At 46.7% G+C, this 20,754-nt stretch overlaps 2 long non-coding RNA genes and 45 other non-coding genes across 47 annotated transcripts in view; 37 read left to right on the top strand and 10 right to left on the bottom strand.

Annotated features, from left to right (window-relative positions):
* LOC108182894 (uncharacterized) overlaps nt 1-20,754 on the bottom strand; it is a 63,021-nt gene that overhangs the window by 16,747 nt on the left and 25,520 nt on the right. The window lies entirely within an intron of this gene.
* trnai-aau (transfer RNA isoleucine (anticodon AAU)) lies at nt 58-131 on the top strand. Its single transcript has one exon. It is a non-coding gene; the product is annotated as a tRNA-Ile (tRNA).
* trnaf-gaa (transfer RNA phenylalanine (anticodon GAA)) lies at nt 220-292 on the top strand. Its single transcript has one exon. It is a non-coding gene; the product is annotated as a tRNA-Phe (tRNA).
* Nucleotides 1,064-1,135, top strand: trnaq-cug (transfer RNA glutamine (anticodon CUG)). Its single transcript has one exon. It is a non-coding gene; the product is annotated as a tRNA-Gln (tRNA).
* On the top strand, nt 1,391-1,463 carry trnaf-gaa (transfer RNA phenylalanine (anticodon GAA)). The gene has a single exon. It is a non-coding gene; the product is annotated as a tRNA-Phe (tRNA).
* trnaa-agc (transfer RNA alanine (anticodon AGC)) lies at nt 1,844-1,916 on the bottom strand. Its single transcript has one exon. It is a non-coding gene; the product is annotated as a tRNA-Ala (tRNA).
* trnaq-cug (transfer RNA glutamine (anticodon CUG)) lies at nt 2,236-2,307 on the top strand. The gene has a single exon. It is a non-coding gene; the product is annotated as a tRNA-Gln (tRNA).
* trnai-aau (transfer RNA isoleucine (anticodon AAU)) lies at nt 2,414-2,487 on the top strand. Its single transcript has one exon. It is a non-coding gene; the product is annotated as a tRNA-Ile (tRNA).
* trnaf-gaa (transfer RNA phenylalanine (anticodon GAA)) lies at nt 2,576-2,648 on the top strand. Its single transcript has one exon. It is a non-coding gene; the product is annotated as a tRNA-Phe (tRNA).
* Nucleotides 3,029-3,101, bottom strand: trnaa-agc (transfer RNA alanine (anticodon AGC)). Its single transcript has one exon. It is a non-coding gene; the product is annotated as a tRNA-Ala (tRNA).
* Nucleotides 3,601-3,674, top strand: trnai-aau (transfer RNA isoleucine (anticodon AAU)). The gene has a single exon. It is a non-coding gene; the product is annotated as a tRNA-Ile (tRNA).
* On the top strand, nt 3,763-3,835 carry trnaf-gaa (transfer RNA phenylalanine (anticodon GAA)). The gene has a single exon. It is a non-coding gene; the product is annotated as a tRNA-Phe (tRNA).
* Nucleotides 4,608-4,679, top strand: trnaq-cug (transfer RNA glutamine (anticodon CUG)). The gene has a single exon. It is a non-coding gene; the product is annotated as a tRNA-Gln (tRNA).
* On the top strand, nt 4,786-4,859 carry trnai-aau (transfer RNA isoleucine (anticodon AAU)). Its single transcript has one exon. It is a non-coding gene; the product is annotated as a tRNA-Ile (tRNA).
* On the top strand, nt 4,948-5,020 carry trnaf-gaa (transfer RNA phenylalanine (anticodon GAA)). Its single transcript has one exon. It is a non-coding gene; the product is annotated as a tRNA-Phe (tRNA).
* Nucleotides 5,401-5,473, bottom strand: trnaa-agc (transfer RNA alanine (anticodon AGC)). The gene has a single exon. It is a non-coding gene; the product is annotated as a tRNA-Ala (tRNA).
* trnaq-cug (transfer RNA glutamine (anticodon CUG)) lies at nt 5,794-5,865 on the top strand. Its single transcript has one exon. It is a non-coding gene; the product is annotated as a tRNA-Gln (tRNA).
* Nucleotides 5,972-6,045, top strand: trnai-aau (transfer RNA isoleucine (anticodon AAU)). Its single transcript has one exon. It is a non-coding gene; the product is annotated as a tRNA-Ile (tRNA).
* trnaf-gaa (transfer RNA phenylalanine (anticodon GAA)) lies at nt 6,134-6,206 on the top strand. Its single transcript has one exon. It is a non-coding gene; the product is annotated as a tRNA-Phe (tRNA).
* On the top strand, nt 6,978-7,049 carry trnaq-cug (transfer RNA glutamine (anticodon CUG)). Its single transcript has one exon. It is a non-coding gene; the product is annotated as a tRNA-Gln (tRNA).
* trnai-aau (transfer RNA isoleucine (anticodon AAU)) lies at nt 7,156-7,229 on the top strand. Its single transcript has one exon. It is a non-coding gene; the product is annotated as a tRNA-Ile (tRNA).
* Nucleotides 7,318-7,390, top strand: trnaf-gaa (transfer RNA phenylalanine (anticodon GAA)). Its single transcript has one exon. It is a non-coding gene; the product is annotated as a tRNA-Phe (tRNA).
* On the top strand, nt 8,163-8,234 carry trnaq-cug (transfer RNA glutamine (anticodon CUG)). The gene has a single exon. It is a non-coding gene; the product is annotated as a tRNA-Gln (tRNA).
* trnai-aau (transfer RNA isoleucine (anticodon AAU)) lies at nt 8,341-8,414 on the top strand. The gene has a single exon. It is a non-coding gene; the product is annotated as a tRNA-Ile (tRNA).
* Nucleotides 8,503-8,575, top strand: trnaf-gaa (transfer RNA phenylalanine (anticodon GAA)). The gene has a single exon. It is a non-coding gene; the product is annotated as a tRNA-Phe (tRNA).
* On the bottom strand, nt 8,956-9,028 carry trnaa-agc (transfer RNA alanine (anticodon AGC)). Its single transcript has one exon. It is a non-coding gene; the product is annotated as a tRNA-Ala (tRNA).
* Nucleotides 9,350-9,421, top strand: trnaq-cug (transfer RNA glutamine (anticodon CUG)). The gene has a single exon. It is a non-coding gene; the product is annotated as a tRNA-Gln (tRNA).
* On the top strand, nt 9,677-9,749 carry trnaf-gaa (transfer RNA phenylalanine (anticodon GAA)). The gene has a single exon. It is a non-coding gene; the product is annotated as a tRNA-Phe (tRNA).
* Nucleotides 10,524-10,595, top strand: trnaq-cug (transfer RNA glutamine (anticodon CUG)). The gene has a single exon. It is a non-coding gene; the product is annotated as a tRNA-Gln (tRNA).
* On the top strand, nt 10,851-10,923 carry trnaf-gaa (transfer RNA phenylalanine (anticodon GAA)). Its single transcript has one exon. It is a non-coding gene; the product is annotated as a tRNA-Phe (tRNA).
* trnaa-agc (transfer RNA alanine (anticodon AGC)) lies at nt 11,304-11,376 on the bottom strand. The gene has a single exon. It is a non-coding gene; the product is annotated as a tRNA-Ala (tRNA).
* On the top strand, nt 11,697-11,768 carry trnaq-cug (transfer RNA glutamine (anticodon CUG)). The gene has a single exon. It is a non-coding gene; the product is annotated as a tRNA-Gln (tRNA).
* trnaf-gaa (transfer RNA phenylalanine (anticodon GAA)) lies at nt 12,024-12,096 on the top strand. The gene has a single exon. It is a non-coding gene; the product is annotated as a tRNA-Phe (tRNA).
* On the bottom strand, nt 12,477-12,549 carry trnaa-agc (transfer RNA alanine (anticodon AGC)). The gene has a single exon. It is a non-coding gene; the product is annotated as a tRNA-Ala (tRNA).
* trnaq-cug (transfer RNA glutamine (anticodon CUG)) lies at nt 12,868-12,939 on the top strand. The gene has a single exon. It is a non-coding gene; the product is annotated as a tRNA-Gln (tRNA).
* trnaf-gaa (transfer RNA phenylalanine (anticodon GAA)) lies at nt 13,195-13,267 on the top strand. Its single transcript has one exon. It is a non-coding gene; the product is annotated as a tRNA-Phe (tRNA).
* trnaa-agc (transfer RNA alanine (anticodon AGC)) lies at nt 13,648-13,720 on the bottom strand. The gene has a single exon. It is a non-coding gene; the product is annotated as a tRNA-Ala (tRNA).
* On the top strand, nt 14,367-14,439 carry trnaf-gaa (transfer RNA phenylalanine (anticodon GAA)). The gene has a single exon. It is a non-coding gene; the product is annotated as a tRNA-Phe (tRNA).
* On the top strand, nt 15,175-18,372 carry LOC141381247 (uncharacterized). Its single transcript, XR_012401123.1, has 3 exons — nt 15,175-16,562; nt 16,759-17,733; nt 17,930-18,372. It is a non-coding gene; the product is annotated as an uncharacterized lncRNA (long non-coding RNA).
* Nucleotides 15,214-15,285, top strand: trnaq-cug (transfer RNA glutamine (anticodon CUG)). The gene has a single exon. It is a non-coding gene; the product is annotated as a tRNA-Gln (tRNA).
* Nucleotides 15,541-15,613, top strand: trnaf-gaa (transfer RNA phenylalanine (anticodon GAA)). Its single transcript has one exon. It is a non-coding gene; the product is annotated as a tRNA-Phe (tRNA).
* Nucleotides 15,994-16,066, bottom strand: trnaa-agc (transfer RNA alanine (anticodon AGC)). Its single transcript has one exon. It is a non-coding gene; the product is annotated as a tRNA-Ala (tRNA).
* trnaq-cug (transfer RNA glutamine (anticodon CUG)) lies at nt 16,387-16,458 on the top strand. The gene has a single exon. It is a non-coding gene; the product is annotated as a tRNA-Gln (tRNA).
* trnaf-gaa (transfer RNA phenylalanine (anticodon GAA)) lies at nt 16,714-16,786 on the top strand. The gene has a single exon. It is a non-coding gene; the product is annotated as a tRNA-Phe (tRNA).
* trnaa-agc (transfer RNA alanine (anticodon AGC)) lies at nt 17,167-17,239 on the bottom strand. Its single transcript has one exon. It is a non-coding gene; the product is annotated as a tRNA-Ala (tRNA).
* trnaq-cug (transfer RNA glutamine (anticodon CUG)) lies at nt 17,558-17,629 on the top strand. The gene has a single exon. It is a non-coding gene; the product is annotated as a tRNA-Gln (tRNA).
* Nucleotides 17,885-17,957, top strand: trnaf-gaa (transfer RNA phenylalanine (anticodon GAA)). The gene has a single exon. It is a non-coding gene; the product is annotated as a tRNA-Phe (tRNA).

Consider the following 20,754-nt stretch of genomic DNA (forward strand, 5'->3'; position numbering starts at 1 on the left):
CTTAAAGGCCGGAGAATGGCAGTTCCTCTGGCCTTTCTCGGAGAGTGAGAAGAAATTGGCCGGTTAGCTCAGCTGGCTAGAGCGTGGTGCTAATAATGCCAAGGTCGCGGGTTCGAGCTCCGTATTGGCCAAACTTTCACTCTCTTAGGAGTCAGATGCATTTTGGGGCTCTGCTCGGTCTCACAGAGATCAATGCAGCAGGAAGTATGTGTTATGGCAGCCGAAATAGCTCAGTTGGGAGAGCGTTAGACTGAAGATCTAAAGGTCCCTGGTTCGATCCCGGGTTTCGGCAAAGCAGTGTTATAGTTCTGTTTTGGACACAAGGAGCAGGTGACCGAAACTCACCCAAAAAGCCTAGCAGCTTCACCTTTAAGTCCACCTGCTTCCACTTGACCAAAACGCTATCCTTTCTTCCAGATGGCCACGTCGCTTCTGGTGATGATTCCAATGGCCTGATCGACAGCACTCTGCTATATATTTAGCGCTTTGATGTCCCATTGCGGACGTGTCACTGAATAAAAGAAAACTGTGACTTGATAGGGCTTCTGAGGTGTTGCAATGATAAGTACTACACAGGAACCGGCAAAGCTGACGTAAGAAGTTTCGCTTTCAATCCTCACGGTGCCACCAGCTTTACAATGAAAGCCAATGTGAAAGGCATGAAAACAAAAGTGGAGAATGCGGGCATCGATCCCGCTACCTCTCGCATGCTAAGCGAGCGCTCTACTATTTGAGCTAATTCCCCTAGGTGGGGTCAGTCTTGCCGATTTTTCGACGTGGTCAAAAAAGAAAAAAAATAGATCATATCTGCTGTGTTGGCCTCTTTGCCCTGCCCGCCATTTAGTCGTCAAATAGCCTGGAATAGAGCTCTTTTCTTTTGAAGGCCCTACCTGGTCCTGCTCCAGTATACGTGTGAGGAGCCCTGCATGCCGAATGACGAGTTACTCAGAAATCAATGCAAATTGGTATCGCCTTGGATTGACATTCTGCTACTTTCCTCCAAGGCTGTTTTTTTTTTTTTATTCATTCTCTTCCACCCGAGCAGCAGCGTTGAGAAATCTGAGGTTCCATGGTGTTATGGTTAGCACTCTGGACTCTGAATCCAGCGATCCGAGTTCAAATCTCGGTGGGACCTGGGTTTTTGCCAGCACTGCACAAAAAAAGCTGGAATATCATGCTAGTCCCTTAAAGGCCGGAGAATGGCAGTTCCTCTGGCCTTTCTCGGAGAGTGAGAAGAAAGTGGCTGGTTAGAGCAGGGTGCTAATAATGCCAAGGTCGCGGGTTCGAGCTCCGTATTGGCCAAACATTCACTCTCTTAGGAGTCAGATTTATTTTGGGGCTCTGCTCGGTCTCACAGAGATCAATGCAGCAGGAAGTATGTGTTATGGCAGCCGAAATAGCTCAGTTGGGAGAGCGTTAGACTGAAGATCTAAAGGTCCCTGGTTCGATCCCGGGTTTCGGCAAAGCAGTGTTATAGTTCTGTTTTGGACACAAGGAGCAGGTGACCGAAACTCACCCAAAAAGCCTAGCAGCTTCACCCTTAAGTCCACCTGCTTCCACTTGACCAAAACGCTATCCTTTCTTCCAGATGGCCACGTCGCTTCTGGTGATGATTCCAATGGCCTGATCGACAGCACTCTGCTATATATTTAGCGCTTTGATGTCCCATTGCGGACGTGTCACTGAATAAAAGAAAACTGTGACTTGATAGGGCTTCTGAGGTGTTGCAATGATAAGTACTACACAGGAACCGGCAAAGCTGACGTAAGAAGTTTCGCTTTCAATCCTCACGGTGCCACCAGCTTTACAATGAAAGCCAATGTGAAAGGCATGAAAACAAAAGTGGAGAATGCGGGCATTGATCCCGCTACCTCTCGCATGCTAAGCGAGCGCTCTACCATTTGAGCTAATTCCCCTAGGTGGGGTCAGTCTTGCCGATTTTTCGACGTGGTCAAAAAAGAAAAAAAATAGATCATATCTGCTGTGTTGGCCTCTTTGCCCTGCCCGCCATTTAGTCGTCAAATAGCCTGGAATAGAGCTCTTTTCTTTTGAAGGCCCTACCTGGTCCTGCTCCAGTATACGTGTGAGGAGCCCTGCATGCCGAATGACGAGTTACTCAGAAATCAATGCAAATTGGTATCGCCTTGGATTGACATTCTGCTACTGTCCTCCAAGGCTGTTTTTTTTTTTTTTATTCATTCTCTTCCACCCGAGCAGCAGCGTTGAGCAATCTGAGGTTCCATGGTGTAATGGTTAGCACTCTGGACTCTGAATCCAGCGATCCGAGTTCAAATCTCGGTGGGAACTGGGTTTTTGCCAGCACTGCACAAAAAAAGCTGGAATATCATGCTAGTCCCTTAAAGGCCGGAGAATGGCAGTTCCTCTGGCCTTTCTCAGAGAGTGAGAAGAAATTGGCCGGTTAGCTCAGCTGGTTAGAGTGTGGTGCTAATAATGCCAAGGTCGCGGGTTCGAGCTCCGTATTGGCCAAACTTTCGCTCTCTTAGGAGTCAGATGCATTTTGGGGCTCTGCTCGGTCTCACAGAGATCAATGCAGCAGGAAGTACGTGTTATGGCAGCCAAAATAGCACAGTTGGGAGAGCGTTAGACTGAAGATCTAAAGGTCCCTGGTTCGATCCCGGGTTTCGGCAAAGCAGTGTTATAGTTCTGTTTTGGACACAAGGAGCAGGTGACTGAAACTCACCCAAAAAGCCTAGCAGCTTCACCCTTAAGTCCACCTGCTTCCACTTGACCAAAACGCTATCCTTTCTTCCAGATGGCCACGTCGCTTCTGGTGATGATTCCAATGGCCTGATCGACAGCACTCTGCTATATATTTAGCGCTTTGATGTCCCATTGCGGACGTGTCACTGAATAAAAGAAAACTGTGACTTGATAGGGCTTCTGAGGTGTTGCAATGATAAGTACTACACAGGAACCGGCAAAGCTGACGTAAGAAGTTTCGCTTTCAATCCTCACGGTGCCACCAGCTTTACAATGAAAGCCAATGTGAAAGGCATGAAAACAAAAGTGGAGAATGCGGGCATTGATCCCGCTACCTCTCGCATGCTAAGCGAGCGCTCTACCATTTGAGCTAATTCCCCTAGGTGGGGTCAGTCTTGCCGATTTTTCGACGTGGTCAAAAAAGAAAAAAAAATAGATCATATCTGCTGTGTTGGCCTCTTTGCCCTGCCCGCCATTTAGTCGTCAAATAGCCTGGAATAGAGCTCTTTTCTTTTGAAGGCCCTACCTGGTCCTGCTCCAGTATACGTGTGAGGAGCCCTGCATGCCGAATGACGAGTTACTCAGAAATCAATGCAAATTGGTATCGCCTTGGATTGACATTCTTCTACTTTCCTCCAAGGCTGTTTTTTTTTTTTTTTATTCATTCTCTTCCACCCGAGCAGCAGTGTTGAGCAATCTGAGGTTCCATGGTGTAATGGTTGGCACTCTGGACTCTGAATCCAGCGATCCGCGTTCAAATCTCGGTGAGACCTGGGTTTTTGCCAGCACTGCACAAAAAAAGCTGGAATATCATGCTAGTCCCTTAAAGGCCGGAGAATGGCAGTTCCTCTGGCCTTTCTCGGAGAGTGAGAAGAAAGTGGCCGGTTAGTTCAGCTGGTTAGAGCGTGGTGCTAATAATGCCAAGGTCGCGGGTTCGAGCTCCGTATTGGCCAAACTTTCACTCTCTTAGGAGTCAGATGCATTTTGGGGCTCTGCTCGGTCTCACAGAGATCAATGCAGCAGGAAGTACGTGTTATGGCAGCCGAAATAGCTCAGTTGGGAGAGCGTTAGACTGAAGATCTAAAGGTCCCTGGTTCGATCCCGGGTTTCGGCAAAGCAGTGTTATAGTTCTGTTTTGGACACAAGGAGCAGGTGACAGAAACTCACCCAAAAAGCCTAGCAGCTTCACCCTTAAGTCCACCTGCTTCCACTTGACCAAAACGCTATCCTTTCTTCCAGATGGCCACGTCGCTTCTGGTGATGATTCCAATGGCCTGATCGACAGCACTCTGCTATATATTTAGCGCTTTGATGTCCCATTGCGGACGTGTCACTGAATAAAAGAAAACTGTGACTTGATAGGGCTTCTGAGGTGTTGCAATGATAAGTACTACACAGGAACCGGCAAAGCTGACGTAAGAAGTTTCGCTTTCAATCCTCACGGTGCCACCAGCTTTACAATGAAAGCCAATGTGAAAGGCATGAAAACAAAAGTGGAGAATGCAGGCATCGATCCCGCTACCTCTCGCATGCTAAGCGAGCGCTCTACCATTTGAGCTAATTCCCCTAGGTGGGGTCAGTCTTGCCGATTTTTTGACGTGGTCAAAAAAGAAAAAAAATAGATCATATCTGCTGTGTTGGCCTCTTTGCCCTGCCCGCCATTTAGTCGTCAAATAGACTGGAATAGAGCTCTTTTCTTTTGAAGGCCCTACCTGGTCCTGCTCCAGTATACGTGTGAGGAGCCCTGCATGCCGAATGACGAGTTACTCAGAAATCAATGCAAATTGGTATCGCCTTGGATTGACATTCTGCTACTTTCCTCCAAGGCTGTTTTTTTTTTTTTTATTCATTCTCTTCCACCTGAGCAGCAGCGCTGAGCAATCTGAGGTTCCATGGTGTAATGGTTAGCACTCTGGACTCTGAATCCAGCGATCCGCGTTCAAATCTCGGTGGGACCTGGGTTTTTGCCGCAACTGCACAAAAAAAGCTGGAATATCATGCTAGTCCCTTAAAGGCCGGAGAATGGCAGTTCCTCTGGCCTTTCTCGGAGAGTGAGAAGAAAGTGGCCGGTTAGCTCAGCTGGTTAGAGCGTGGTGCTAATAATGCCAAGGTCGCGGGTTCGAGCTCCGTATTGGCCAAACTTTCACTCTCTTACGAGTCAGATGCATTTTGGGGCTCTGCTCGGTCTCACAGAGATCAATGCAGCAGGAAGTACGTGTTATGGCAGCCGAAATAGCTCAGTTGGGAGAGCGTTAGACTGAAGATCTAAAGGTCCCTGGTTCGATCCCGGGTTTCGGCAAAGCAGTGTTATAGTTCTGTTTTGGACACAAGGAGCAGGTGACCGAAACTCACCCAAAAAGCCTAGCAGCTTCACCCTTAAGTCCACCTGCTTCCACTTGACCAAAACGCTATCCTTTCTTCCAGATGGCCACGTCGCTTCTGGTGATGATTCCAATGGCCTGATCGACAGCACTCTGCTATATATTTAGCGCTTTGATGTCCCATTGCGGACGTGTCACTGAATAAAAGAAAACTGTGACTTGATAGGGCTTCTGAGGTGTTGCAATGATAAGTACTACACAGGAACCGGCAAAGCTGACGTAAGAAGTTTCGCTTTCAATCCTCACGGTGCCACCAGCTTTACAATGAAAGCCAATGTGAAAGGCATGAAAACAAAAGTGGAGAATGCGGGCATCGATCCCGCTACCTCTCGCATGCTAAGCGAGCGCTCTACCATTTGAGCTAATTCCCCTAGGTGGGGTCAGTCTTGCCGATTTTTCGACGTGGTCAAAAAAGAAAAAAAATAGAACATATCTGCTGTGTTGGCCTCTTTGCCCTGCCCGCCATTTAGTCGTCAAATAGCCTGGAATAGAGCTCTTTTCTTTTGAAGGCCCTACCTGGTCCTGCTCCAGTATACGTGTGAGGAGCCCTGCATGCCGAATGACGAGTTACTCAGAAATCAATGCAAATTGGTATCGCCTTGGATTGACATTCTGCTACTTTCCTCCAAGGCTGTTTTTTTTTTTTTTTATTCATTCTCTTCGACCCGAGCAGCAGCACTGAGCAATCTGAGGTTCCATGGTGTAATGGTTAGCACTCTGGACTCTGAATCCAGCGATCCGAGTTCAAATCTCGGTGGGACCTGGGTTTTTGCCAGCACTGCACAAAAAAAGCTGGAATATCATGCTAGTCCCTTAAAGGCCGGAGAATGGCAGTTCCTCTGGCCTTTCTCGGAGAGTGAGAAGAAAGTGGCCGGTTAGCTCAGCTGGTTAGAGCGTGGTGCTAATAATGCCAAGGTCGCGGGTTAGAGCTCCGTATTGGCCAAACTTTCACTCTCTTAGGAGTCAGATGCATTTTGGGGCTCTGCTCGGTCTCACAGAGATCAATGCAGCAGGAAATTTGTGTTATGGCAGCCGAAATAGCTCAGTTGGGAGAGCGTTAGACTGAAGATCTAAAGGTCCCTGGTTCGATCCCAGGTTTCGGCAAAGCAGTGTTATAGTTCTGTTGTGGACACAAGGAGCAGGTGACTGAAACTCACCCAAAAAGCCTAGCAGCTTCACCCTAAAGTCCACCTGCTTCCACTTGACCAAAACGCTATCCTTTCTTCCAGATGGCCACGTCGCTTCTGGTGATGATTCCAATGGCCTGATCGACAGCACTCTGCTATATATTTAGCGCTTTGATGTCCCATTGCGGACGTGTCACTGAATAAAAGAAAACTGTGACTTGATAGGGCTTCTGAGGTGTTGCAATGATAAGTACTACACAGGAACCGGCAAAGCTGACGTAAGAAGTTTCGCTTTCAATCCTCACGGTGCCACCAGCTTTACAATGAAAGCCAATGTGAAAGGCATGAAAACAAAAGTGGAGAATGCAGGCATCGATCCCGCTACCTCTCGCATGCTAAGCGAGCGCTCTACCATTTGAGCTAATTCCCCTAGGTGGGGTCAGTCTTGCCGATTTTTCGACGTGGTCAAAAAAGAAAAAAAATAGAACATATCTGCTGTGTTGGCCTCTTTGCCCTGCCCGCCATTTAGTCGTCAAATAGCCTGGAATAGAGCTCTTTTCTTTTGAAGGCCCTACCTGGTCCTGCTCCAGTATACGTGTGAGGAGCCCTGCATGCCGAATGACGAGTTACTCAGAAATCAATGCAAATTGGTATCGCCTTGGATTGACATTCTGCTACTTTCCTCCAAGGCTGTTTTTTTTTTTTTATTCATTCTCTTCCACCCGAGCAGCAGCGTTGAGTAATCTGAGGTTCCATGGTGTAATGGTTAGCACTCTGGACTCTGAATCCAGCGATCCGAGTTCAAATCTTGGTGGGACCTGGGTTTTTGCCAGCACTGCACAAAAAAAGCTGGAATATCATGCTAGTCCCTTAAAGGCCTGAGAATGGCAGTTCCTCTGGCCTTTCTCGGAGAGTGAGAAGAAAGTGGCCGGTTAGCTCAGCTGGTTAGAGCGTGGTGCTAATAATGCCAAGGTCGCGGGTTCGAGCTCCGTATTGGCCAAACTTTCACTCTCTTACGAGTCAGATGCATTTTGGGGCTCTGCTCGGTCTCACAGAGATCAATGCAGCAGGAAGTACGTGTTATGGCAGCCGAAATAGCTCAGTTGGGAGAGCGTTAGACTGAAGATCTAAAGGTCCCTGGTTCGATCCCGGGTTTCGGCAAAGCAGTGTTATAGTTCTGTTTTGGACACAAGGAGCAGGTGACCGAAACTCACCCAAAAAGCCTAGCAGCTTCACCCTTAAGTCCACCTGCTTCCACTTGACCAAAACGCTATCCTTTCTTCCAGATGGCCACGTCGCTTCTGGTGATGATTCCAATGGCCTGATCGACAGCACTCTGCTATATATTTAGCGCTTTGATGTCCCATTGCGGACGTGTCACTGAATAAAAGAAAACTGTGACTTGATAGGGCTTCTGAGGTGTTGCAATGATAAGTACTACACAGGAACCGGCAAAGCTGACGTAAGAAGTTTCGCTTTCAATCCTCACGGTGCCACCAGCTTTACAATGAAAGCCAATGTGAAAGGCATGAAAACAAAAGTGGAGAATGCGGGCATCGATCCCGCTACCTCTCGCATGCTAAGCGAGCGCGCTACCATTTGAGCTAATTCCCCTAGGTGGGGTCAGTCTTGCCGATTTTTCGACGTGGTCAAAAAAGAAAAAAAATAGAACATATCTGCTGTGTTGGCCTCTTTGCCCTGCCCGCCATTTAGTCGTCAAATAGCCTGGAATAGAGCTCTTTTCTTTTGAAGGCCCTACCTGGTCCTGCTCCAGTATACGTGTGAGGAGCCCTGCATGCCGAATGACGAGTTACTCAGAAATCAATGCAAATTGGTATCGCCTTGGATTGACATTCTGCTACTTTCCTCCAAGGCTGTTTTTTTTTTTTTTATTCATTCTCTTCCACCCAAGCAGCAGCGTTGAGCAATTTGAGGTTCCATGGTGTAATGGTTAGCACTCTGGACTCTGAATCCAGCGATCCGAGTTCAAATCTCGGTGGGACCTGGGTTTTTGCCAGCACTGCACAAAAAAAGCTGGAATATCATGCTAGTCCCTTAAAGGCCGGAGAATGGCAGTTCCTCTGGCCTTTCTCGGAGAGTGAGAAGAAAGTGGCCGGTTAGCTCAGCTGGTTAGAGCGTGGTGCTAATAATGCCAAGGTCGCGGGTTAGAGCTCCGTATTGGCCAAACTTTCACTCTCTTAGGAGTCAGATGCATTTTGGGGCTCTGCTTGGTCTCACAGAGATCAATGCAGCAGGAAATTTGTGTTATGGCAGCCGAAATAGCTCAGTTGGGAGAGCGTTAGACTGAAGATCTAAAGGTCCCTGGTTCGATCCCGGGTTTCGGCAAAGCAGTGTTATAGTTCTGTTGTGGACACAAGGAGCAGGTGACCGAAACTCACCCAAAAAGCCTAGCAGCTTCACCCTTAAGTCCACCTGCTTCCACTTGACCAAAACGCTATCCTTTCTTCCAGATGGCCACGTCGCTTCTGGTGATGATTCCAATGGCCTGATCGACAGCACTCTGCTATATATTTAGCGCTTTGATGTCCCATTGCGGACGTGTCACTGAATAAAAGAAAACTGTGACTTGATAGGGCTTCTGAGGTGTTGCAATGATAAGTACTACACAGGAACCGGCAAAGCTGACGTAAGAAGTTTCGCTTTCAATCCTCACGGTGCCACCAGCTTTACAATGAAAGCCAATGTGAAAGGCATGAAAACAAAAGTGGAGAATGCGGGCATCGATCCCGCTACCTCTCGCATGCTAAGCGAGCGCTCTACCATTTGAGCTAATTCCCCTAGGTGGGGTCAGTCTTGCCGATTTTTCGACGTGGTCAAAAAAGAAAAAAAATAGAACATATCTGCTGTGTTGGCCTCTTTGCCCTGCCCGCCATTTAGTCGTCAAATAGCCTGGAATAGAGCTCTTTTCTTTTGAAGGCCCTACCTGGTCCTGCTCCAGTATACGTGTGAGGAGCCCTGCATGCCGAATGACGAGTTACTCAGAAATCAATGCAAATTGGTATCGCCTTGGATTGACATTCTGCTACTTTCCTCCAAGGCTGTTTTTTTTTTTTTTTTATTCATTCTCTTCCACCCGAGCAGCAGCGTTGAGCAATCTGAGGTTCCATGGTGTAATGGTTAGCACTCTGGACTCTGAATCCAGCGATCCGAGTTCAAATCTCGGTGGGACCTGGGTTTTTGCCAGCACTGCACAAAAAAAGCTGGAATATCATGCTAGTCCCTTAAAGGCCGGAGAATGGCAGTTCCTCTGGCCTTTCTCGGAGAGTGAGAAGAAAGTGGCTGGTTAGAGCGTGGTGCTAATAATGCCAAGGTCGCGGGTTCGAGCTCCGTATTGGCCAAACATTCACTCTCTTAGGAGTCAGATGCATTTTGGGGCTCTGCTCGGTCTCACAGAGATCAATGCAGCAGGAAGTATGTGTTATGGCAGCCGAAATAGCTCAGTTGGGAGAGCGTTAGACTGAAGATCTAAAGGTCCCTGGTTCGATCCCGGGTTTCGGCAAAGCAGTGTTATAGTTCTGTTTTGGACACAAGGAGCAGGTGACCGAAACTCACCCAAAAAGCCTAGCAGCTTCACCCTTAAGTCCACCTGCTTCCACTTGACCAAAACGCTATCCTTTCTTCCAGATGGCCACGTCGCTTCTGGTGATGATTCCAATGGCCTGATCGACAGCACTCTGCTATATATTTAGCGCTTTGATGTCCCATTGCGGACGTGTCACTGAATAAAAGAAAACTGTGACTTGATAGGGCTTCTGAGGTGTTGCAATGATAAGTACTACACAGGAACCGGCAAAGCTGACGTAAGAAGTTTCGCTTTCAATCCTCACGGTGCCACCAGCTTTACAATGAAAGCCAATGTGAAAGGCATGAAAACAAAAGTGGAGAATGCTGGCATTGATCCCGCTACCTCTCGCATGCTAAGCGAGCGCTCTACCATTTGAGCTAATTCCCCTAAGTGGGGTCAGTCTTGCCGATTTTTCAACGTGGTCAAAAAAGAAAAAAAATAGATCATATCTGCTGTGTTGGTCTCTTTGCCCTGCCCGCCATTTAGTCGTCAAATAGCCTGGAATAGAGCTCTTTTCTTTTGAAGGCCCTACCTGGTCCTGCTCCAGTATACGTGTGAGGAGCCCTGCATGCCGAATGACGAGTTACTCAGAAATCAATGCAAATTGGTATCGCCTTGGATTGACATTCTGCTACTTTCCTCCAAGGCTGTTTTTTTTTTTTTTTTATTCATTCTCTTCCACCCGAGCAGCAGCGTTGAGCAATCTGAGGTTCCATGGTGTAATGGTTAGCACTCTGGACTCTGAATCCAGCGATCCGAGTTCAAATCTCGGTGGGACCTGGGTTTTTGCCAGCACTGCACAAAAAAAGCTGGAATATCATGCTAGTCCCTTAAAGGCCGGAGAATGGCAGTTCCTCTGGCCTTTCTCGGAGAGTGAGAAGAAAGTGGCTGGTTAGAGCGTGGTGCTAATAATGCCAAGGTCGCGGGTTCGAGCTCCGTATTGGCCAAACATTCACTCTCTTAGGAGTCAGATGCATTTTGGGGCTCTGCTCGGTCTCACAGAGATCAATGCAGCAGGAAGTATGTGTTATGGCAGCCGAAATAGCTCAGTTGGGAGAGCGTTAGACTGAAGATCTAAAGGTCCCTGGTTCGATCCCGGGTTTCGGCAAAGCAGTGTTATAGTTCTGTTTTGGACACAAGGAGCAGGTGACCGAAACTCACCCAAAAAGCCTAGCAGCTTCACCCTTAAGTCCACCTGCTTCCACTTGACCAAAACGCTATCCTTTCTTCCAGATGGCCACGTCGCTTCTGGTGATGATTCCAATGGCCTGATCGACAGCACTCTGCTATATATTTAGCGCTTTGATGTCCCATTGCGGACGTGTCACTGAATAAAAGAAAACTGTGACTTGATAGGGCTTCTGAGGTGTTGCAATGATAAGTACTACACAGGAACCGGCAAAGCTGACGTAAGAAGTTTCGCTTTCAATCCTCACGGTGCCACCAGCTTTACAATGAAAGCCAATGTGAAAGGCATGAAAACAAAAGTGGAGAATGCGGGCATTGATCCCGCTACCTCTCGCATGCTAAGCGAGCGCTCTACCATTTGAGCTAATTCCCCTAAGTGGGGTCAGTCTTGCCGATTTTTCAACGTGGTCAAAAAAGAAAAAAAATAGATCATATCTGCTGTGTTGGTCTCTTTGCCCTGCCCGCCATTTAGTCGTCAAATAGCCTGGAATAGAGCTCTTTTCTTTTGAAGGCCCTACCTGGTCCTGCTCCAGTATACGTGTGAGGAGCCCTGCATGCCGAATGACGAGTTACTCAGAAATCAATGCAAATTGGTATCGCCTTGGATTGACATTCTGCTACTTTCCTCCAAGGCTGTTTTTTTTTTTTTTTATTCATTCTCTTCCACCCGAGCAGCAGCGTTGAGCAATCTGAGGTTCCATGGTGTAATGGTTAGCACTCTGGACTCTGAATCCAGCGATCCGAGTTCAAATCTCGGTGGGACCTGGGTTTTTGCCAGCACTGCACAAAAAAAGCTGGAATATCATGCTAGTCCCTTAAAGGCCGGAGAATGGCAGTTCCTCTGGCCTTTCTCGGAGAGTGAGAAGAAAGTGGCTGGTTAGAGCGTGGTGCTAATAATGCCAAGGTCGCGGGTTCGAGCTCCGTATTGGCCAAACATTCACTCTCTTAGGAGTCAGATGCATTTTGGGGCTCTGCTCGGTCTCACAGAGATCAATGCAGCAGGAAGTATGTGTTATGGCAGCCGAAATAGCTCAGTTGGGAGAGCGTTAGACTGAAGATCTAAAGGTCCCTGGTTCGATCCCGGGTTTCGGCAAAGCAGTGTTATAGTTCTGTTTTGGACACAAGGAGCAGGTGACCGAAACTCACCCAAAAAGCCTAGCAGCTTCACCCTTAAGTCCACCTGCTTCCACTTGACCAAAACGCTATCCTTTCTTCCAGATGGCCACGTCGCTTCTGGTGATGATTCCAATGGCCTGATCGACAGCACTCTGCTATATATTTAGCGCTTTGATGTCCCATTGCGGACGTGTCACTGAATAAAAGAAAACTGTGACTTGATAGGGCTTCTGAGGTGTTGCAATGATAAGTACTACACAGGAACCGGCAAAGCTGACGTAAGAAGTTTCGCTTTCAATCCTCACGGTGCCACCAGCTTTACAATGAAAGCCAATGTGAAAGGCATGAAAACAAAAGTGGAGAATGCGGGCATTGATCCCGCTACCTCTCGCATGCTAAGCGAGCGCTCTACCATTTGAGCTAATTCCCCTAAGTGGGGTCAGTCTTGCCGATTTTTCAACGTGGTCAAAAAAGAAAAAAAATAGATCATATCTGCTGTGTTGGTCTCTTTGCCCTGCCCGCCATTTAGTCGTCAAATAGCCTGGAATAGAGCTCTTTTCTTTTGAAGGCCCTACCTGGTCCTGCTCCAGTATACGTGTGAGGAGCCCTGCATGCCGAATGACGAGTTACTCAGAAATCAATGCAAATTGGTATCGCCTTGGATTGACATTCTGCTACTTTCCTCCAAGGCTGTTTTTTTTTTTTTATTCATTCTCTTCCACCCGAGCAGCAGCATTGAGTAATCTGAGGTTCCATGGTGTAATGGTTAGCACTCTGGACTCTGAATCCAGCGATCCGAGTTCAAATCTCGCTGGGACCTGGGTTTTTGCCAGCACTGCACAAAAAAAGCTGGAATATCATGCTAGTCCCTTAAAGGCCGGAGAATGGCAGTTCCTCTGGCCATTCTCGGAGAGTGAGAAGAAAGTGGCTGGTTAGAGCGTGGTGCTAATAATGCCAAGGTCGCGGGTTCGAGCTCCGTATTGGCCAAACTTTCACTCTCTTAGGAGTCAGATGCATTTTGGGGCTCTGCTCGGTCTCACAGAGATCAATGCAGCAGGAAGTACATGTTATGGCAGCCGAAATAGCTCAGTTGGGAGAGCGTTAGACTGAAGATCTAAAGGTCCCTGGTTCGATCCCGGGTTTCGGCAAAGCAGTGTTATAGTTCTGTTTTGGACACAAGGAGCAGGTGACCGAAACTCACCCAAAAAGCCTAGCAGCTTCACCCTTAAGTGCACCTGCTTCCACTTGACCAAAACGCTATCCTTTCTTCCAGATGGCCACGTCGCTTCTGGTGATGATTCCAATGGCCTGATCGACAGCACTCTGCTATATATTTAGCGCTTTGATGTCCCATTGCGGACGTGTCACTGAATAAAAGAAAACTGTGACTTGATAGGGCTTCTGAGGTGTTGCAATGATAAGTACTACACAGGAACCGGCAAAGCTGACGTAAGAAGTTTCGCTTTCAATCCTCACGGTGCCACCAGCTTTACAATGAAAGCCAATGTGAAAGGCATGAAAACAAAAGTGGAGAATGCGGGCATCGATCCCGCTACCTCTCGCATGCTAAGCGAGCGCTCTACCATTTGAGCTAATTCCCCTAGGTGGGGTCAGTCTTGCCGATTTTTCGACGTGGTCAAAAAAGAAAAAAAATAGAACATATCTGCTGTGTTGGCCTCTTTGCCCTGCCCGCCATTTAGTCGTCAAATAGCCTGGAATAGAGCTCTTTTCTTTTGAAGGCCCTACCTGGTCCTGCTCCAGTATACGTGTGAGGAGCCCTGCATGCCGAATGACGAGTTACTCAGAAATCAATGCAAATTGGTATCGCCTTGGATTGACATTCTGCTACTTTCCTCCAAGGCTGTTTTTTTTTTTTTTATTCATTCTCTTCCACCCAAGCAGCAGCGTTGAGCAATTTGAGGTTCCATGGTGTAATGGTTAGCACTGTGGACTCTGAATCCAGCGATCCGAGTTCAAATCTCGCTGGTACCTGGGTTTTTGCCAGCACTGCACAAAAAAAGCTGGAATATCATGCTAGTCCCTTAAAGGCCGGAGAATGGCAGTTCCTCTGGCCTTTCTCGGAGAGTGAGAAGAAAGTGGCTGGTTAGAGCGTGGTGCTAATAATGCCAAGGTCGCGGGTTCGAGCTCCGTATTGGCCAAACATTCACTCTCTTAGGAGTCAGATGCATTTTGGGGCTCTGCTCGGTCTCACAGAGATCAATGCAGCAGGAAGTATGTGTTATGGCAGCCGAAATAGCTCAGTTGGGAGAGCGTTAGACTGAAGATCTAAAGGTCCCTGGTTCGATCCCGGGTTTCGGCAAAGCAGTGTTATAGTTCTGTTTTGGACACAAGGAGCAGGTGACCGAAACTCACCCAAAAAGCCTAGCAGCTTCACCCTTAAGTCCACCTGCTTCCACTTGACCAAAACGCTATCCTTTCTTCCAGATGGCCACGTCGCTTCTGGTGATGATTCCAATGGCCTGATCGACAGCACTCTGCTATATATTTAGCGCTTTGATGTCCCATTGCGGACGTGTCACTGAATAAAAGAAAACTGTGACTTGATAGGGCTTCTGAGGTGTTGCAATGATAAGTACTACACAGGAACCGGCAAAGCTGACGTAAGAAGTTTCGCTTTCAATCCTCACGGTGCCACCAGCTTTACAATGAAAGCCAATGTGAAAGGCATGAAAACAAAAGTGGAGAATGCTGGCATTGATCCCGCTACCTCTCGCATGCTAAGCGAGCGCTCTACCATTTGAGCTAATTCCCCTAAGTGGGGTCAGTCTTGCCGATTTTTCAACGTGGTCAAAAAAGAAAAAAAATAGATCATATCTGCTGTGTTGGTCTCTTTGCCCTGCCCGCCATTTAGTCGTCAAATAGCCTGGAATAGAGCTCTTTTCTTTTGAAGGCCCTACCTGGTCCTGCTCCAGTATACGTGTGAGGAGCCCTGCATGCCGAATGACGAGTTACTCAGAAATCAATGCAAATTGGTATCGCCTTGGATTGACATTCTGCTACTTTCCTCCAAGGCTGTTTTTTTTTTTTTTTTATTCATTCTCTTCCACCCGAGCAGCAGCGTTGAGCAATCTGAGGTTCCATGGTGTAATGGTTAGCACTCTGGACTCTGAATCCAGCGATCCGAGTTCAAATCTCGGTGGGACCTGGGTTTTTGCCAGCACTGCACAAAAAAAGCTGGAATATCATGCTAGTCCCTTAAAGGCCGGAGAATGGCAGTTCCTCTGGCCTTTCTCGGAGAGTGAGAAGAAAGTGGCTGGTTAGAGCGTGGTGCTAATAATGCCAAGGTCGCGGGTTCGAGCTCCGTATTGGCCAAACATTCACTCTCTTAGGAGTCAGATGCATTTTGGGGCTCTGCTCGGTCTCACAGAGATCAATGCAGCAGGAAGTATGTGTTATGGCAGCCGAAATAGCTCAGTTGGGAGAGCGTTAGACTGAAGATCTAAAGGTCCCTGGTTCGATCCCGGGTTTCGGCAAAGCAGTGTTATAGTTCTGTTTTGGACACAAGGAGCAGGTGACCGAAACTCACCCAAAAAGCCTAGCAGCTTCACCCTTAAGTCCACCTGCTTCCACTTGACCAAAACGCTATCCTTTCTTCCAGATGGCCACGTCGCTTCTGGTGATGATTCCAATGGCCTGATCGACAGCACTCTGCTATATATTTAGCGCTTTGATGTCCCATTGCGGACGTGTCACTGAATAAAAGAAAACTGTGACTTGATAGGGCTTCTGAGGTGTTGCAATGATAAGTACTACACAGGAACCGGCAAAGCTGACGTAAGAAGTTTCGCTTTCAATCCTCACGGTGCCACCAGCTTTACAATGAAAGCCAATGTGAAAGGCATGAAAACAAAAGTGGAGAATGCGGGCATTGATCCCGCTACCTCTCGCATGCTAAGCGAGCGCTCTACCATTTGAGCTAATTCCCCTAAGTGGGGTCAGTCTTGCCGATTTTTCAACGTGGTCAAAAAAGAAAAAAAATAGATCATATCTGCTGTGTTGGTCTCTTTGCCCTGCCCGCCATTTAGTCGTCAAATAGCCTGGAATAGAGCTCTTTTCTTTTGAAGGCCCTACCTGGTCCTGCTCCAGTATACGTGTGAGGAGCCCTGCATGCCGAATGACGAGTTACTCAGAAATCAATGCAAATTGGTATCGCCTTGGATTGACATTCTGCTACTTTCCTCCAAGGCTGTTTTTTTTTTTTTTTATTCATTCTCTTCCACCCGAGCAGCAGCGTTGAGCAATCTGAGGTTCCATGGTGTAATGGTTAGCACTCTGGACTCTGAATCCAGCGATCCGAGTTCAAATCTCGGTGGGACCTGGGTTTTTGCCAGCACTGCACAAAAAAAGCTGGAATATCATGCTAGTCCCTTAAAGGCCGGAGAATGGCAGTTCCTCTGGCCTTTCTCGGAGAGTGAGAAGAAAGTGGCTGGTTAGAGCGTGGTGCTAATAATGCCAAGGTCGCGGGTTCGAGCTCCGTATTGGCCAAACATTCACTCTCTTAGGAGTCAGATGCATTTTGGGGCTCTGCTCGGTCTCACAGAGATCAATGCAGCAGGAAGTATGTGTTATGGCAGCCGAAATAGCTCAGTTGGGAGAGCGTTAGACTGAAGATCTAAAGGTCCCTGGTTCGATCCCGGGTTTCGGCAAAGCAGTGTTATAGTTCTGTTTTGGACACAAGGAGCAGGTGACCGAAACTCACCCAAAAAGCCTAGCAGCTTCACCCTTAAGTCCACCTGCTTCCACTTGACCAAAACGCTATCCTTTCTTCCAGATGGCCACGTCGCTTCTGGTGATGATTCCAATGGCCTGATCGACAGCACTCTGCTATATATTTAGCGCTTTGATGTCCCATTGCGGACGTGTCACTGAATAAAAGAAAACTGTGACTTGATAGGGCTTCTGAGGTGTTGCAATGATAAGTACTACACAGGAACCGGCAAAGCTGACGTAAGAAGTTTCGCTTTCAATCCTCACGGTGCCACCAGCTTTACAATGAAAGCCAATGTGAAAGGCATGAAAACAAAAGTGGAGAATGCGGGCATTGATCCCGCTACCTCTCGCATGCTAAGCGAGCGCTCTACCATTTGAGCTAATTCCCCTAAGTGGGGTCAGTCTTGCCGATTTTTCAACGTGGTCAAAAAAGAAAAAAAATAGATCATATCTGCTGTGTTGGTCTCTTTGCCCTGCCCGCCATTTAGTCGTCAAATAGCCTGGAATAGAGCTCTTTTCTTTTGAAGGCCCTACCTGGTCCTGCTCCAGTATACGTGTGAGGAGCCCTGCATGCCGAATGACGAGTTACTCAGAAATCAATGCAAATTGGTATCGCCTTGGATTGACATTCTGCTACTTTCCTCCAAGGCTGTTTTTTTTTTTTTATTCATTCTCTTCCACCCGAGCAGCAGCATTGAGTAATCTGAGGTTCCATGGTGTAATGGTTAGCACTCTGGACTCTGAATCCAGCGATCCGAGTTCAAATCTCGCTGGGACCTGGGTTTTTGCCAGCACTGCACAAAAAAAGCTGGAATATCATGCTAGTCCCTTAAAGGCCGGAGAATGGCAGTTCCTCTGGCCATTCTCGGAGAGTGAGAAGAAAGTGGCTGGTTAGAGCGTGGTGCTAATAATGCCAAGGTCGCGGGTTCGAGCTCCGTATTGGCCAAACTTTCACTCTCTTAGGAGTCAGATGCATTTTGGGGCTCTGCTCGGTCTCACAGAGATCAATGCAGCAGGAAGTACATGTTATGGCAGCCGAAATAGCTCAGTTGGGAGAGCGTTAGACTGAAGATCTAAAGGTCCCTGGTTCGATCCCGGGTTTCGGCAAAGCAGTGTTATAGTTCTGTTTTGGACACAAGGAGCAGGTGACCGAAACTCACCCAAAAAGCCTAGCAGCTTCACCCTTAAGTCCACCTGCTTCCACTTGACCAAAACGCTATCCTTTCTTCCAGATGGCCACGTCGCTTCTGGTGATGATTCCAATGGCCTGATCGACAGCACTCTGCTATATATTTAGCGCTTTGATGTCCCATTGCGGACGTGTCACTGAATAAAAGAAAACTGTGACTTGATAGGGCTTCTGAGGTGTTGCAATGATAAGTACTACACAGGAACCGGCAAAGCTGACGTAAGAAGTTTCGCTTTCAATCCTCACGGTGCCACCAGCTTTACAATGAAAGCCAATGTGAAAGGCATGAAAACAAAAGTGGAGAATGCGGGCATCGATCCCGCTACCTCTCGCTTGCGCCTGCAGCATCCCGTCTACAGAGCCAAAGTAAGCCCAAAGTAAGCCCACATGAGCCAATCACGTCTCACCTCGGTGGCTTACTTTTGACCAATAGAGTGTAACCCCTGTGGCTTACTTTTGACCAATCACGTTTGTCTTTGCGCTGACGTCATTTCGACCAATCGCGTTTCACTTCAGTGGCTTACTTTTGACCAATCGCATTTCTTTTTGCTGTGACGTATGTTTGACCAATCGCGTTTCTCCTCGATGGCTTACTTTTGACCAATCACACGACGCTTTTATTATAATCGTCATCTTTGAATCAGGTAAGCCAGATGTAACGCTACTTTATTATTAGTTTATTATTAGTTTATTATACTGTGTGTATTTCTGTTAAATGATAAGTTACAATCGACAGAAAGTTAACGTTACGGCAGATGTTTTCTTCATAACTTGTAAAACGGTAATGTTTCCCATGATAAATACAGAGCAACATGTCGCTAGTGATCAGAAAAGGTGGAATCATCGCCATTTGGTTAAATGATTAAACAAAATGTTCTGATATTTGTTTAGAATAATAATGCCCCCATTCGACCTAGCAATATTGGGCCCTATAATCGCGGTGTACACTCTAAAAAGCTAACGTTACTGTATTTAAATGTACAGTTACAGTTACTTATAATGTAATTGCATGAAATACAGAGTTAAACAGTTTTTTCTTAAACATTTAATTTAGCAAATAATTCTATACTTTTAAAATAATTCTATTTTAGGTAAAACAAAGTAATATTTATAAAGACAACTGCACAAACTTTAAAAACATTTGAGTTTAACACTTGTTCATGACAATATATGATATATATTTAGTAATTAGATTGTATTGTATTTTATAAATCTATTGTAAAAATATTATAAGCATATATTGTATTTTGTTTATTTTATTACTTGTGTTTTCAGATATATTACACAACAGAATAGTTATATTAAATAGCTGAAGTACAAACATTTTATTTATAAAAGTCATAATGTAAAGACTTAAGAGTTTAATGTGTATATTATAACTTAATGTTTTAATTTCTGTTGTTTCTCATTTATTTATATGGATTTTAAGTTGTACTACCATGCATATATTAGGCATATGTGTAGAAAATTCACCAGAAGTCCATTTTATGGTCATGGTCATATTTACTACTGCAATAATATGGATTATCTACCTTGTTAAATTATTGTTTCACACTTAATGTACATGTATCTTTCTGATTGCTCTAGGTAATGTTCTCTCTAATGTTTTTTTTTTTCAGAAAAAAATGTACGCATACCCGATTTTCCGCCGCCAATCAGCGACATCAAGCAGACTCCTCTTGGGGCCATCTGCAGAGGCAGAGCGCCTTGTAAGCAGGGAGTCTGGAAGGGCCAAACCCAAGGAAGAGGTGCTGGCAGAGGCCACTGCTTTCGTCAGCAGCAATGGTGGAGACTCCAGTGACCAGTTTTTAGTTCTGGCTCACTGCAAGATTCAGTTTGGCAAGTACCAGGGCCAAAGATTTAGATGGCTCCTAGAGCATGCTCTGGGGTATGCGGTGTACCTGGTGCTTAGCATTTCTGATGAGAAGCTGCAGACAACACCCTTGTCAGAAAACAAACACCTGTTTCTTCAGTACACTTCCTCCATCAGGGAGATTGCAGAAGAAGTAGAGAAGTACCAGAGGAAACAGGAAATGCAAGCAGAAGCCAGGGCAAAAGGAGATACAGGGTGCTTGATGGTGGAGTTTGGTGACTTTAAGGGCCGGTCCATGAAAGATGTGTTTGAGGACCAGAGCAAGGAGGCCCAAGCCCTCATCAGGTACCTGGTTAAGGCAGATGCCAGGCCAAAAACCAACATGGCACTTTTCAAGACGTATGTCCTGAAAAGACTGGCTTCTGCTGCTGCCTCTGCACCTCCACCTGCAGCATCCAGTGTCTCTGCACCTCCACCTGCAGCATCCAGTGTCCCTGCTCCTCCACCTGCAGCCATCCAAACAGGTGTACAGCAGACTGCCACTGTGAAATCGCTGTTGGCAAGGGGCAAGCACTTGTCTCCTTCACAGCTGGCAAAAAAACTGATGTCACCTGTTAAACCCTGTAAGTAGGAGAGTGAATACTGAGCATGATACAGAATTATCCCAACAGCAGTTATATATGTGTTTATTTATTGTTATGTCAAACTTTCTGTTTCCAGATCCAAAACTGCAGTCCACTGTATCTCCTCCTACAGCAGAACCCCCAGCCAAACGTATGGCCCAAAGGCAGCTTTTTACTACTGGTAAGTAAGCACCATCGTATTGTACATTTGGCTGTGTGTATTTTTCACAGTAATATTTTTAAGATTTATGCTCCAGGCACTTCCAGATCCACAGCTGA

The sequence above is a fragment of the Danio rerio genome, chromosome 3 (genome assembly GCF_049306965.1).
Source record: "Danio rerio strain Tuebingen ecotype United States chromosome 3, GRCz12tu, whole genome shotgun sequence".
NCBI classification, from domain to species: domain Eukaryota; kingdom Metazoa; phylum Chordata; class Actinopteri; order Cypriniformes; family Danionidae; genus Danio; species Danio rerio.